Raw genomic sequence first — 13,180 nt, forward strand, 5'->3', positions numbered from 1 at the left:
TGTCCCAGCCACCTGCTCTGGGTCAGGGGCACTCTGGACACGCCATCTGCCGGGAATCCAGGGGCTGCTGGGTGGCCGGGCCTGGCTGCAGGCCCAGCCTTGGTGGGGGCTGGGGACTCTGGAACTTGCTGTGTCCCTGCAGGCCCTCCTGCCCGCCCTGTGGCTCAGCCCTGGGACAGTGTGACTCCTGGCCCCTCTGCTTGGTGGCCTCCATTGCCTCCTGCCCTCACCCTCTCCCGTGTGTGCTCACCAGGTGCTCCGGTAAGGAGTGAGGAGGGTGGAAGCTGGAATCTACTTGCAGACTCCCCGCTTGTCATGCGTGCAGGCATGCAGCCCCCGGGGCTCACTCCCTGGCATCCCACCACAGGGGCTGACTGCGGAGCTCTCTAGTCTGCACGTCAGGACAGAGACGCGCTGGGAGGGACCCCAGGCCCACTGAGCACTGCTCGGGAGCCCTCCTGCCCCTCGACCCGAAAAAGCTGCACAGAAATGCATTGGTCTTGCAGCTGTGGTGTGCAAAAGCCCGGCTGTGGCAGCTGCTCCCCTATGACATGGGGGGCTTCTCCCCGGCCCCTCCTGGCTTCTGAAGGAGGGCAGCAATGTGAGGTGCCCCGGGTGGGTCTGAGCATTCTTCTTCTGTTTTTTTTTTCTTTTGGGTCACACCCGGCAATACACAGGGGTTACTTCTGGCTCTGCACTCAGGAATTACTCCTGGCGGTGCTCGGGGGACCCTATGGAATGCTGGGAATCGAACTGAAGTCGGCCTCGTGCAAGTTAAACGCCCTACCCGCTGTGCTATCGCTCCGGCCCCATATTCTTGTTTTTTAAATTGAATCACAGTGAGATACACAGTTACAAAGTTGTTCATGATTGTATTTCAGTCATATAATGCTCCAACATGGGTCCCTTCACCAGGGTTCATTTCCCCCACTGATGTCCCCAGTTTCCCTCCCATACCCCCGCGTGGCAGATACTTCTCTCTGTTACTCTCTCTGTTACTCTCTCTCTCTGTTACTCTCTCTCTCTGTTACTCTCTCTCTCCCTGTTACTCTCTCTCTCTCTCTCTCTCTCTCTCTCTTTCTCTCTCTCTTCTCTCGGGCATTATGGTTTGCAATACAGGTAGTGAAAGGTTATCATGATTGTCTCTTTACCTTTTTTTTCAGCACTCAGATCATTTCCAACTCTCTTTGCCATACTGGTCCCTTTTCTATCCTAGCTGCCCTCCCCCTACCACTTGTGGCAAGCTTCCAACTCCTGGCCCTTGTTTCCACTGTCCTTGGGTAATACCATCATACTATGTTTTTCAGTAGGAGTGCAATCATTCTGTCTGTCTCTTTCCCTCCTACTCAGCTTGATACTCTCCATGTCCATCCTTGTATATGCAAATTTCATGACTTCATTTTTCCTGGTTGCTGTGTAGTATTCCGTTGTGTAGACTTCCCACAGTTTCTTTATCCAGTCGTCTGTTCTCAAGCACTTGGGGTTGTTTCCAGATTCTGGCTGTTGTAAATAGCGTTACAGTGAGCATAGAGGTGCAGACGGCTTTCCTATGGCGTGATTTTGAGCCTCTGGTTTAAATTCCTAGAAGCCATATTGCTGCGACCGATAGAAATGCAATTTCTAACTTTTTGAGAAATGTCCATATTGTTTTGCCAGTCAGCATTCCCACCAGCAATGAATGAGGGTCCCTTTCTCCCTCTATCCGTGCCAGCACTGGTTCTTGTTATTTTTGATATGTGCCAGTCTCTGTGGTGTCAGGTGATATTTTATTTTTGTTTTGATTTGCATCTTTCTTATGATTAGTTATATAAGAGCATTTTTATGTGCCTTTTGACTATTTGAATTTCTTCTTTGAGAAAGTTTCTGTTCATTTCTTCTCCCTATTTATTGGTGGGTTTCGATGTTTTTTTTTTTTAATTTTTCATATCAAGTTCTACCAGTGCCTTATATATTTTGGAAATTAACTCCTTATCAGATGCGTATTGGGTAAATAATTTTGTCCATTCCCTGGGCTGTCTTTGTATCTTGGTCGCCATTTCTTTTGAGGCTCAGAAGCTTTTCAGTTTAATGTAGTCCCATATGTTTATCTTTGCTTCCAGTTGCTTGGTCAGTGGTGTTTCATCTTTGATGATGAGTTTAGCTTCAGTGTCATGAAGGGTTTTGCCTACATTTTCCTCTATGTACCTTATGGATTCAGGTCTGATGTTGAGGTCTTTAATCCATTTTGATCTGACTTTTATGCATGGCATTAGAGGTCTGAGTTCATTTGTTTTTTAACAACAGCAACAAAAGGAACTCAGCACCACTTGTTGAAGAAGCTTTCCTTTCTCCATTTCATATTTCTTGCTCCTTTATTAAAGATTAAATGATCATGTATTTGAGGGTCTGTGTCAGGGTATTCAATTCTATTCCATTGATCTGTGGGTCTCTATTTCACTCTGTTTTAATTACTACCGCTTTGTAGTTTGAGGTTGGGACAGGTGATGCCTCCCATCCTCTTTTTCCCAAAAGTTGCTTTAACAATTTGTGGGGGGTTATTGTACCATATGAATTTCAGGAGTGTTTGATTTATTTTTTGAAAAATGTCATGGGTATCCTTATAGGTACTGCACTGAATCTGAATAATGCTCTGGGGAGTATTGGCATTTTGACAATGTTAATTCTCCCTCTCCAAGAGCAGGCATTGTGTCTCCATTTCCTTTTGTCATCTTTCATTTCTTGAAGTAGTGCTTTGTGGTTTTCTTTGTATAGGTCCTTTACTTCTTTAGTTAGGCTGATTCCGAGATACTTGATTTTCTGAGGCACAATTGTGAGCAGGATTGTTTTTAATATCTCTTTCTTCTCTTTCACTATTTGTATATGGGAAAGTGATGAACTTTTGGGTACTGATTTTGTAACCTGCCTCATTACAAATCTATTGTTTCTAGGAGCTTTTTGATAGGGTCTTTAGGATTTTCTAAAGTTGTATCATGTCATCAGCAAATAGTGAGGGCTTGACTTCTTCCTTTCCTATCTGGATGCCCTTGATATCTTTTTCTTGCCTAACTGCTATTGCAAGTACTTCCAGCACTATAGTGAATAGAAGTGGCGAGAGTGGGCAACCTTGTCTTGTGCCTGATCTTAGAGGGAAGGCTTTTCATTTTTTCCCCACTGAGAATAATGCTTGCCGTGGGCTCGTGGTAGATGGCTTTCACTGTACTGAAGAAAGTTCCTTCAACTCCCATTCTGGTAAGAGTTTTTAGGTCTGAGCATCATTCTTGGGCTGTCCTGTCTCCTGCTCCCCGCCCCCATCTCTGTCTCTGTCTCTGTCTGTCTGTCTCTTTCTCTTTTGGGCCACACCTGGCTGTGTTCAGGGGTTACTGCTGGTGATGCCCAGGGGACCATATGAGGGTGCTGGGGGTCAGGTGGTTTTGTGAGGTAAATGGAAGGGGAGAAGATGGCCACCCAGAACTTTTGGGAATCTCAAGTGCACTTTTTTTTTTTGGTCACACCCGGCAATGCACAGGGGTTCCTCCTGGCTTTGCACTCAGGAATTACTCCTGGAAGTGCTCAGGGGACCATATGGGATGCTGGGAATCGCATCCAGGTCAGCTGCATGCAAGGCAAACGCCCTACCCGCTGTGCTATCGCTCCAGCCCCTCAAGTGCATTTTAACAGCAGGTATAGCAACACCTCCACTGGGAGCCTGAGGTGAGGTGGGGTTGCTGGGGGCTCTGAGATCTGATGGATTCAAAGCCTTTGTTTTTCTTTTTCAGCATTTTTAGATTTCCTCAATTTTCAGGCATACTTATGAAAATTTTTTTAGTGAAAAAAATTTCAGAAATTGGGAAGTGTACCATAGTTGATATAAGAATGTCCATGAGGGCCTGGGACGATAGCACAGCGGATAGGGCGTTTGCCTTGCATGTGGTCAACTCGGGTTCGATTTCCAGCATCCCATAGGGTCCCCCAAGCACCACCAGGAGTAATTCCTGAGTGCATGATCCAGGAGTAACCCCTGTGCATTGCTGGGTGTGACCCAAAAAAGCAAGCAAGCAAGCAAACAAACAAAAAAACCCAAAAAGAATGTGAATTTCTGGGGATGAGGTGGGGAAAAGGGGGGCCGTTATTGGTTCCTTTATCGGATCCTGCCCCTTAGGGAATTCTGCTGGGGAGGAGCGCCCCCTTGTGGCATGAGACTATCCCAGACCCCCACCCCCACTTTTCAAATCTTCAAAGGAGGAAAGGTTGGGGGTGGGTTCTGCTATTAAAAAAAAAATTGTAAATTTATTTCACTTTATTATTATTTTTTATTGAATGACTGTGAGCTAGACCCTTACAAAGCTGTTCATGATTAGAGTTCAGTCACACAATATTCCAACACCCATCCCTCCACCAGTGTACATTTCCCAGCTCGAGGGTGGGAGGGTCGCCTCTAATTCTCCACCTTGAGTCCTTCAGGGGCCTGGAGGAACCTTCCAATTTGCCAGATACCTTTCCCACAAAGTTCCCATGGAGCAGGTATTTCTCCACACTTTACAGAGACCTGGAGCCACCGGTCACCCAGCCGAGGACTGTCTGATGTCTTGAGTGCCATTTTCAGGGAGCGGTGCCAGGCCTCTGGGCCTCTTCTAGGCTGAGATGCTCCCGACAGGGGAGGGCTGTTTTTTGTTTTAATTTATTAAAAAAATTTTTTTTAATGCATCACCATGAGACTCACAAACTTTCGTGATTGCGTTTCAGTCATACAGTGATTGAGTACCCATCCCTCCACCAGTGCCTGTTCTCCACCACCAATGTTCCCTCCCTCCATCCCCACCCCATCACCCCCTTGCCTCTGTGGCAGGCACATTCACTTTTACTCTCTTTCTTTCCTTTTGGGTGTTATGGTTGCAATACGGGTACTACGTAGTCATCCTATTTGGTCTATAGTCTACTTTCAGCACGAATTTCCCATCCCGAGCGGGCCCTCCAAGCATCATTTACTTAGTGGTCCCTTCTCTATCCCAGCTGCCTTTTCCCCAGCATGTGAGGCCAGCTCCCAAGCCATGGAGCGATCCTCTAGGCCCTTATCTCTACTCTCCTTGGGTGTTGGTCTCCCGTTCAAGCTGTCACTGTCATCCCGTTGTTCATCGATTTGTTTGAGTGGTTCAAGTGGGCACCAGTAACGTCTCTCATTGTGAGACTTATTGTTACTGTTTTTGGCATATCCAATACGCTATGGGTAGCTTACCAGGCTCTGCCGTGCGGGCGCGATACTCGGTAGCTTGCTGGGCTCTCCGAGAGGGGTGGAGAAATCGAACATGGGTTGGCTGTGTTATGTTACTTTATATTCCACAAATGAGGGGAGGGCTGTTTTAAATGTTCTCCCTGAATACTGGAGACAGGAGACCCCCCTCCTCCTGAGGGCCAGGGGTGGGGCCTCCCACTGTGACCTGGAGCACCTTGTCCCCTGACGTCTGAGCTGGGGGGACCCACAGGGATGGGGCTCGTGGCTGGCGTGGTTGAGGGGAAGTACCGTCTGGCTCCCAGACTCACTTTTCTTCACCGAAACGATTGAGGGAGATAACAGACGTGGGCAGAAACGTCTCCCGGCTTCTCCAGCACTCGTCCGTGATTTTGGTTTGTCTTTTGAGCCACCTGCAGCGTTCCTCAGGGGTGACTTCAGCAGTGCTGGGGATTGAACCCAGAGCCTCCTGCAGGCAGAGTGAGCCCTCGGCTGGCAGGGGAGACTCCCAGGTCTGCTGCGCCTTACCGAGTGGAATTAAAGACGGTTGTAAAGTCAGCAGGCTCCTTCCCACGTTCTTATTCCGGGGCACGGGATGGGGAGAGAGATGGCAACCCCAGAGCCATTTCCGGCACTGAATGGCCCCTCTGACTCCAAGGGGCCCCCAGCACTGCTGGGCCTGAGCAGTCCCGGGCTGAGTCTTCAGTCTGTGGCCACTGGCCCCCCTGGGCAGGCCTTGGAAGGGCTCCACACCCCACCCAACCCCTGCTTCCAAAGGCAAACAAACAGGGTGCCAAGAGACATGGAGACGGTGCTGATTAGTTCTGTCCTGGGTCTGGGCCAGAGCATGCCTCGAAGCCCGTGCCTCCCCCCGCCCCCTCATCCTTTCTTTTTCTTTTGGTTTTTGAGCCACACCCAGTGGTGCTCAGAGCTTACTCCTGGCTCTGCACTCAGGGATCACTCCTGGCAGTGCTCGGGGGACCTTATAGGATGCTGGGATTGAATCTGGGTCGGCTTGCGTGCAAGGCAAATGCCCTACCTGCTATACTAATCGCTCCATCCCTATCCTTACTTCCAAATTAAAAAAAAATTCTTTTTAAATCTCCCAAACATGGCTCAGGAGGCCTGGGGTTCCAAGGCTTGGAGGATGAACGGAGGATGTGGTGGTGCAGGACCCCCAGGGCTGCACCCAGCAGTATTTGGGGCCCCAGGCAGAGGCACATGGTGCTTAAGGCCTAGATGCTGCTGCTTCAGCTGTTTCCCCTCACCCCCTAACTCTTATTTTATTTTTGGGCTACACTCAGCAGTGCTCAGGGCTTATTCCTGGATTTGCACTCAGGGATCACCCTGGCAGGCTCCGGGGACCATGTGGGGTGCCAGAGATTGAACCTAGGTTGGCTGTGTGCAAGGCGAAGGCCCTACCGCTGTACTATTGCTCTGGCCCTCTCCCCTTCTCACCCCAGAAATGCAGCACAGCCGAACGGGGCCAGGAACACCTCCCATTCACTTCATGTTTCATGTCAAACTAATTTTTCACGATTGCCCATTTAGAAACTTCATTGCCAAGTTTTTTGTGACCCCCTTGTTTAGTTATAAGACCACCTAGTACTGTGTCCCACCGTTTAAAAGGTTTCTAGAATAACTGAGCAACACCTCCTGGCCCCCACCAACTCCACTGCCTCTCCCTGCCTAGGTTTCTGCCCTTCCTCTGGGCTTGCACCCTGGTTGAGGCAGGGATGAGGGGGTGGGGGCTCCATCCTGCAGGGCTGCAGAGTCTGAAGGTCTTGCCTGAGCTGCATCTACCCTCGCCTCCCGCTCTGCCCCAGAGTGGTGCTGGGTGCGGGCGCTTTCCCGGCTCTGCCCAGCCTGCCGAGGTCTCCACGGCCTCTTGCCTGGTCCTTCCTGGGAACTCACAGCCCTGGACCCCTCACCCCACCATGCGGATTGGTGAGCTGACCCTGGGCAAGGCTGCCCTGGGCCATGGTGGTTGGGGTGCTGGAGGGTTAGCTGGCGGGGAGGGGGTGGGGTGCACCAGCCAGCTCTGCTGCTCTGAACCCGGGAGCGTGGACAAGGTCCCTCTCCCTGCTGTCCACCCCCTGCCAAACCTGGGCTCAGAGCACTCTCGACTGTGTTCTAAGGGCCAGAAACTCTCCTGTCGGGGCCCAGAGGCTGGTTTGACTCCTCCCCCCGGATCGGATCCACTTGGAGCACCGGGACCTGAGCAACCAACAGAGCCGGAAGCTCTTGGGTCTTGTGGGGAGCCAAGGACGAGGTCAGCCTCCCAGCTTACCTGGAGTTGCCTGCCAGCTCTTGGGCCTGTGGGCCAAGAAGAGGCTCCTGGGGCTGGAGCGATAGCACAGCGGGTAGTACGTTTGCCTTGCACGCAGCTGACCCGGGTTCAATTCCCAGCATCCTATATGGCCCCCCAAGCATCACCAAGAGTGATTCCTGAGTGTATGAGCCAGGAGTAATTCCTGAGCATCACCAGGTGTGACCCAAAAAGAAAAAAAAAAGGAAAAAAGAAGAGGCTCCCGAATACTATGCAGCTGTTATGAGTGATAAAGTCATGAAATTTGCTTATAAGTGGATGGACATGGAGAATATTAGGCTAGATGAAATGTGTCAGAGAGGGACAGAGATAGAAGGACTGTACTCATTTGTGGACTATAAAATAATATGAGACTGACACCCAAGGACTGTAGACACAGGGTCATGGTTGGAAGCCTGTCTCATGAGCCAGGGGAGAAGGCAGCTGGAATAGAGAGGGGATCACTAAGTCAATGATGGTTGGAGGGATTGGTTAGGAAGGGAGATGTGTGCTGAAAGTAGATAAAGGACCAAACGTGATAACCTCTCAGTACCTGTATTGCAAACCATAATGCCCCAAAGTAGAGAGAGAGTGTGGGGGTAGTTATCTGCCATGGAGGCAGGGGAAGGGTTGGAAAAGGGAGGGATATTGGGGACATTGGTGGTAGAGAATGTGCACTGGTGGAGGGATGGGCATTCAATCACTGTAGGACCGAAACTCAAACATGGAAACTCTCATGATGATTCAATTAAAAAAAAGAAAAAAGTAAATAAATTATTAATTAACAAACAAGTAAATTAATTGAATAAAAAGGAAATTCAGGAAGTAAGAGCAATTCCACACAGGAAAAAAAAAAAGAGGCTCCCTGGCTGTGCCCAGCGGCCTTCAGACACCTTGTCTGGGCTGAGTCATGCCTGAGCTCTGGGGGGAGTCAGAGGCTGGACAAGCCGATCCTCGCCTGGCGTTGGGGGCCTGGAGCAGACTCGACCCAGAGAGGCAGCACAACACTCCTTCCCCGAGTGAGAGGGGCTCCCGTCCTCTCACCCCAGGACTCGGGGCCTCCATCCCCCTCTGGCTGGAAGGAGGTGAAGACTTCCACTTCCTGGGTGAATGTGGGGAAACTGAGGCAAAGAGGGCCACAAAACGATCAGCTCGCTCCGTGAGGCAGCCAGTGGGCAGGCGCGGGGCCCTGAACTTGGTCACCTCGCTGGATCTGGAGCTGGGGGGTCTGAGTCCCGGGCAAGCTCGCCCGGGCCCCACCTCGGCCCTATCTGGCCTGGCATCCAGGGATTAGGAGGATTAGCGCAAATCCCGGGCCTGAGCGGGGCTTATCCCGGCGCCACTCGGGGGCTTGGCGGGGCCGGGAGCGCTGGGAGCTGGGTGCGCGGCACCTCCGGTTTGGTCTCGCTGGCCCCGGGGGCTGGGCTGACTCCCACCTGGCCAGCCGCCCACCGCTCGGGGGTGGGCTGACCTGGGCCAGCAGCCAGCCTTGGGCATTTTGGGCCCGCGGGGACTGGGGGCAGCCAGGTGTGGGGTGACCTTTGTTCTCCTGCCGCGTGTTCCCGTGGGTGGAACTGGGCCTGGTGGGCCTGTGAGACCTTCCCCATCTGTGGTGGGGGGTCAAGGTCTCTGGAGGACGAGGGTTGTGAGGGTGGGCGGAGTAGAGGGGCACCAAGACGGGTCTTGGGGACCTGGGGGAAGGGGGTGACATCCTCTGGATGGGCACTGGGCCCTGCACGCCGGGGGCTCGTGGGAACAAGCCTCCCCGGAGCCCGCTCTTCACTCAGGTCCAACCAGTCCATTGGAATCTTCTGGAATCTGAGAGGACAGGGTTGGCGGGGCGCAGGGGGGCAGGGGGCGGTGTTGCAGGGGCAGAGGAAGCACAGGGAATCTGGCAGGTTTGCTTTGGGGTCACAACTGCATGACTCTGTGTGACCTTGGGAGGAGCCCCCAGGTCTCTGTACCTCAGTTTCCTCATGCTTTGTCCCCATCACCAGGGGCTGAAGTGATGGGCCCAGACACACCCATGCTGTGAAGGATGCTGGTGGACAGTGTGACAGCCCTTCTTGTCTCTGGGGGAGAATTTATCATTCCCCCTCCCGGGCCGGGGTACGGAGGGTGGATGCCACAGGACTCTACTTAGCTACTCTACAGAGTTACTTACTTTTTTTTTGTTTTTTTGTGTTTGTTTGTTTGTTTTTGGGTAACACCCGGGGATGCACAGGGGTTACTCCTGGCTCATGCACTCAGGAATTACTCCTGGTGGCCCTGGGGGGACCATATGGGATGCTGGGATTCGAACCCGGGTCGGCCGCGTGCAAGGCAAACGCCCTACCCACTGTGCTATCACTCCAGCCCCCAGAGTTACTTACTTAACAATAACTCTGAGCATAGCAAAAATGGCACTGACGGCAGTTATCCACCTGAAAGCTGGTAAAATCTCCAGGATAAATCTGGCAAAGAAAAGTGCGGGATTCACACGCAGAAGGCAAAGGTGCTTTAATGGGGTGCTAAGGAGGCTGACGTGGGGGAAGAGTCTAGTCCGGGCAGACAGTTGTTGATATGGCCAGTGGCTTATCCTCCACGCATGATCCATATGGTCTGTGTTCTTCCTCTTTTGGTTTCGTTTTATTTGTTCTTTGGGCCATACTGTTAGTGCTTAGGACTTATTCCTGGCTCTGTGCTCAGGGATCACTCCTGGCAGTGCTTGGAGGACCGTATGGGTTTCTAAGGATTGAATCTGGGTCGGCTGCCTGCAAGGCAAGCTCCCAGTCCGCTATACTATCCCTGCAGTCTTCATCCTCCCCCCGGCCCTTTGAAAATGCAACTTGAGGGGCTGGAGCGACAGCACAGCGGGTAGGGTGTTTGCCTTGCACGCGGCCGACCTGGGTTCGATTCCCAGCATCCCATATGGTCCCCTGAGCACCGCCAGGGGTAATTCCTGAGTGCAGAGCCAGGAGTAACCCTGAATTGCTGGGTATGACCCAAAAAGCAAATAAAAAAACAAAGAAAACAAAAATGCAACTTGACAAAATGGTCTCAAATTCTCCTGGAAGAGAATGACTAGGAGAACAGGCAAGAACGTTCTGGAAGAGGGAACCGGGGGAGGAGGGAGGTTCTCACGCTCACATACACGAATACTCAGTCCAGAGTTCGTGACCCTGAGAGGGACTGGAGGAGATGTGGGGCTCAGTGAGACGGAAAGACGGGAAGCTGGAGCATGGACTCTCTCCCTGAGCTTGGGCAAGGGGACGCTGGATGGTTCGATCTGCCCCCATGCTGGGTAATAATCAGGCAACAATAGAACGAGAACCTGGCCTCACGCCATGCGCAAACATAAACTCCAGATGCAGTAAACAGCTTTTTCTATCACTATCACTATCACTATCACTATCACTATCCTGTCACTGTCATCCCATTGATCATTGATTTGCTCGAGCAGGCCCAGTAACGTCTCCATACGTCCTAGCCCTGATATTTTAGCAGCCTCTCTTTACTTGTTCTTCCCAGCGGTGCCTCATTGGAGGATCTTTCAGGGTAAGGGGAATGAGACCCATCGTTGTTACTGTATTTGGCATATGAATACGCCATGGGGAGCTTGCCAGGCTCTCCCTTGCGGGCAGGAAACTCTCAGTAGCTTGCCAGGTTCTCTGAGAGGGAGAACTAGGCTACAAGATGGCTTGCTCTTCCAGGAGCTTTGCTTTATAGTCTCTGGATATTGGCTGTTGATGGGATTACACGGTGCCAGGGGCAGTTTCTGGGTGTGACTGCCTAGCTACTGGAAAATGGGGGATCTGGGATGAGGAGGTCCAGTCCCAATCCGAGCAGGCTTGGAGATCTCAGCTTCAGGTCCTGCACAACTGGGTTCCTCTGCTGATTCCTTCATGCATGAGGCTTGTCCAAGTGTGCGAAGAGTGGCCTTGAGCATGGCTGTGGCTGGGTTCTGGAAGTTTTTGGCTGCCAGGGCTCTGCTCAGGGTGGGAAGGGAGACTCAACCCACTCCCTCCGAGGGGGCGCAGGGGCAAGAGACTCTGCCCGAGTGTCTACACCTTGGCAGCGATGAAAGCGGAAAAGAGCTTTTTAATTTTGTTGTTGTTTATTTGGTTTTGGTTTTTGGATCACACCTGGCTGTGCTCAGGAATCACTTCTGGTGAGCTCAGGGGACGATATGAAACACAACAGGTGGGACATAGGTGTCTCCCATGTCATGGCTGGAATTGCCAAGAGTGGCAGAGCAGGGAAGGGAAGCTTAGAGATATGGGTGCCAGGGATCGAACTCAGGTCAGTTGTATGCAAGGCAAGTGTACACCCACTCTACCACGGTTTTGTTTCTTGGGATTTAAGGTATTTTAGAATATTTTCCACAAGTTTTATTTCTTTAATTTTTTCTTAATTATGACACTGTGATTTAGCAAGTTGTCCTATACTATAGTTGTTTCAGGCATAAAATGTTCCACCCCCAGTGTGCCCCTCCCTCCACCAATGTCCCCAGGTTCCCACCCAACACCCTAGCTTGCTTCCTTGCAGGCACAAATAAATTTACTTCATATTGTTTGTTATGACACAAAGACAAACGGAATTATCAAAACTTAAATCAGTAAGTCAATTTGTGATCATTGTTCTGTCTCTCAGTGGTGTCGGTGACATTGTTGTGTGGGGATCTGACATGCTGGTTGGCGCTAGCTGAACCTTCTGTTATTATATAGGCTCATCAAACTTGGTGGCCTTCTTTTTTTCCCCTTTTTTTGCTTTTTGGGTCACACCTGGCGATGCACAGGGGTCACTCCTGGCTCTGCACTCAGGAATTACTCCTGGTGGTTCTGAGGGACCATATGGGATGCTGGGAATTGAACCTGGGTCGGCTGCGTGCAAGGCAAATGCCCTACCCGCTGTGCTATCACTCCAGCCCCTAATGTGACTTTTCAATTTTCTGTGATCCTACTGGGCTGGCAGTACTATGAAATTTGGAGGTGTTGTCCAGGAGCTACAGATCAGGAATAATTGGTGGCTTGGCAGTTTGATGAGGCGCAGTTCTGTAGCTGGACCGTTTCTTTTTTTTTTTGCTTTTTGGGTCACACCTGGCGATGCACAGGGGTTACTCCTGGCTCTGCACTCAGGAATTACCCCTGGCCGTGCTCAGGGGACCATATGGGATGCTGGGATTTGAACCCGGGTCGGCCGCGTGCAAGGCAAACGCCCTACCCGCTGTGCTATCTCTCCAGCCCCAGCTGGACCGTTTCTATGTTAGAGGGTGTCAGGAGTGTCGGAAAACTGCTGTGTCTTCAGGAAGAAAGGGGAATCTGCCTGTACCCATTCCAAGAAGACCCCAGAATTCTCAGCCCGGACCAGTCTACCTGGGAAGATTCGACAGTATCATGTGATGTTGGGCAGTTTCTCTGCTGGCAAGATGGTGGTGTGGGCTCCTAATTTTTCTTATTGTGGCAAATAAATTTAACATAATGTTTATCATCTTAATCCTTTTTTTTGTTTATATTTTTAGTTATACTAGGCTGACTCAAGGGCTACTCCTGGCTCGGTGATCACTGGTCCGTAGAGTTGCTTCCCAGAGCCCTTAACAGTTTTAAGTGTGTAGTCTAGTGATATTAAATGCATTATTAATATTGTGCAGCTCCCACCACATCCATCTCCATAGCTCCTTCCCAACC

Source organism: Sorex araneus, chromosome 5 (genome assembly GCF_027595985.1).
Source record: "Sorex araneus isolate mSorAra2 chromosome 5, mSorAra2.pri, whole genome shotgun sequence".
NCBI lineage: Eukaryota > Metazoa > Chordata > Mammalia > Eulipotyphla > Soricidae > Sorex > Sorex araneus.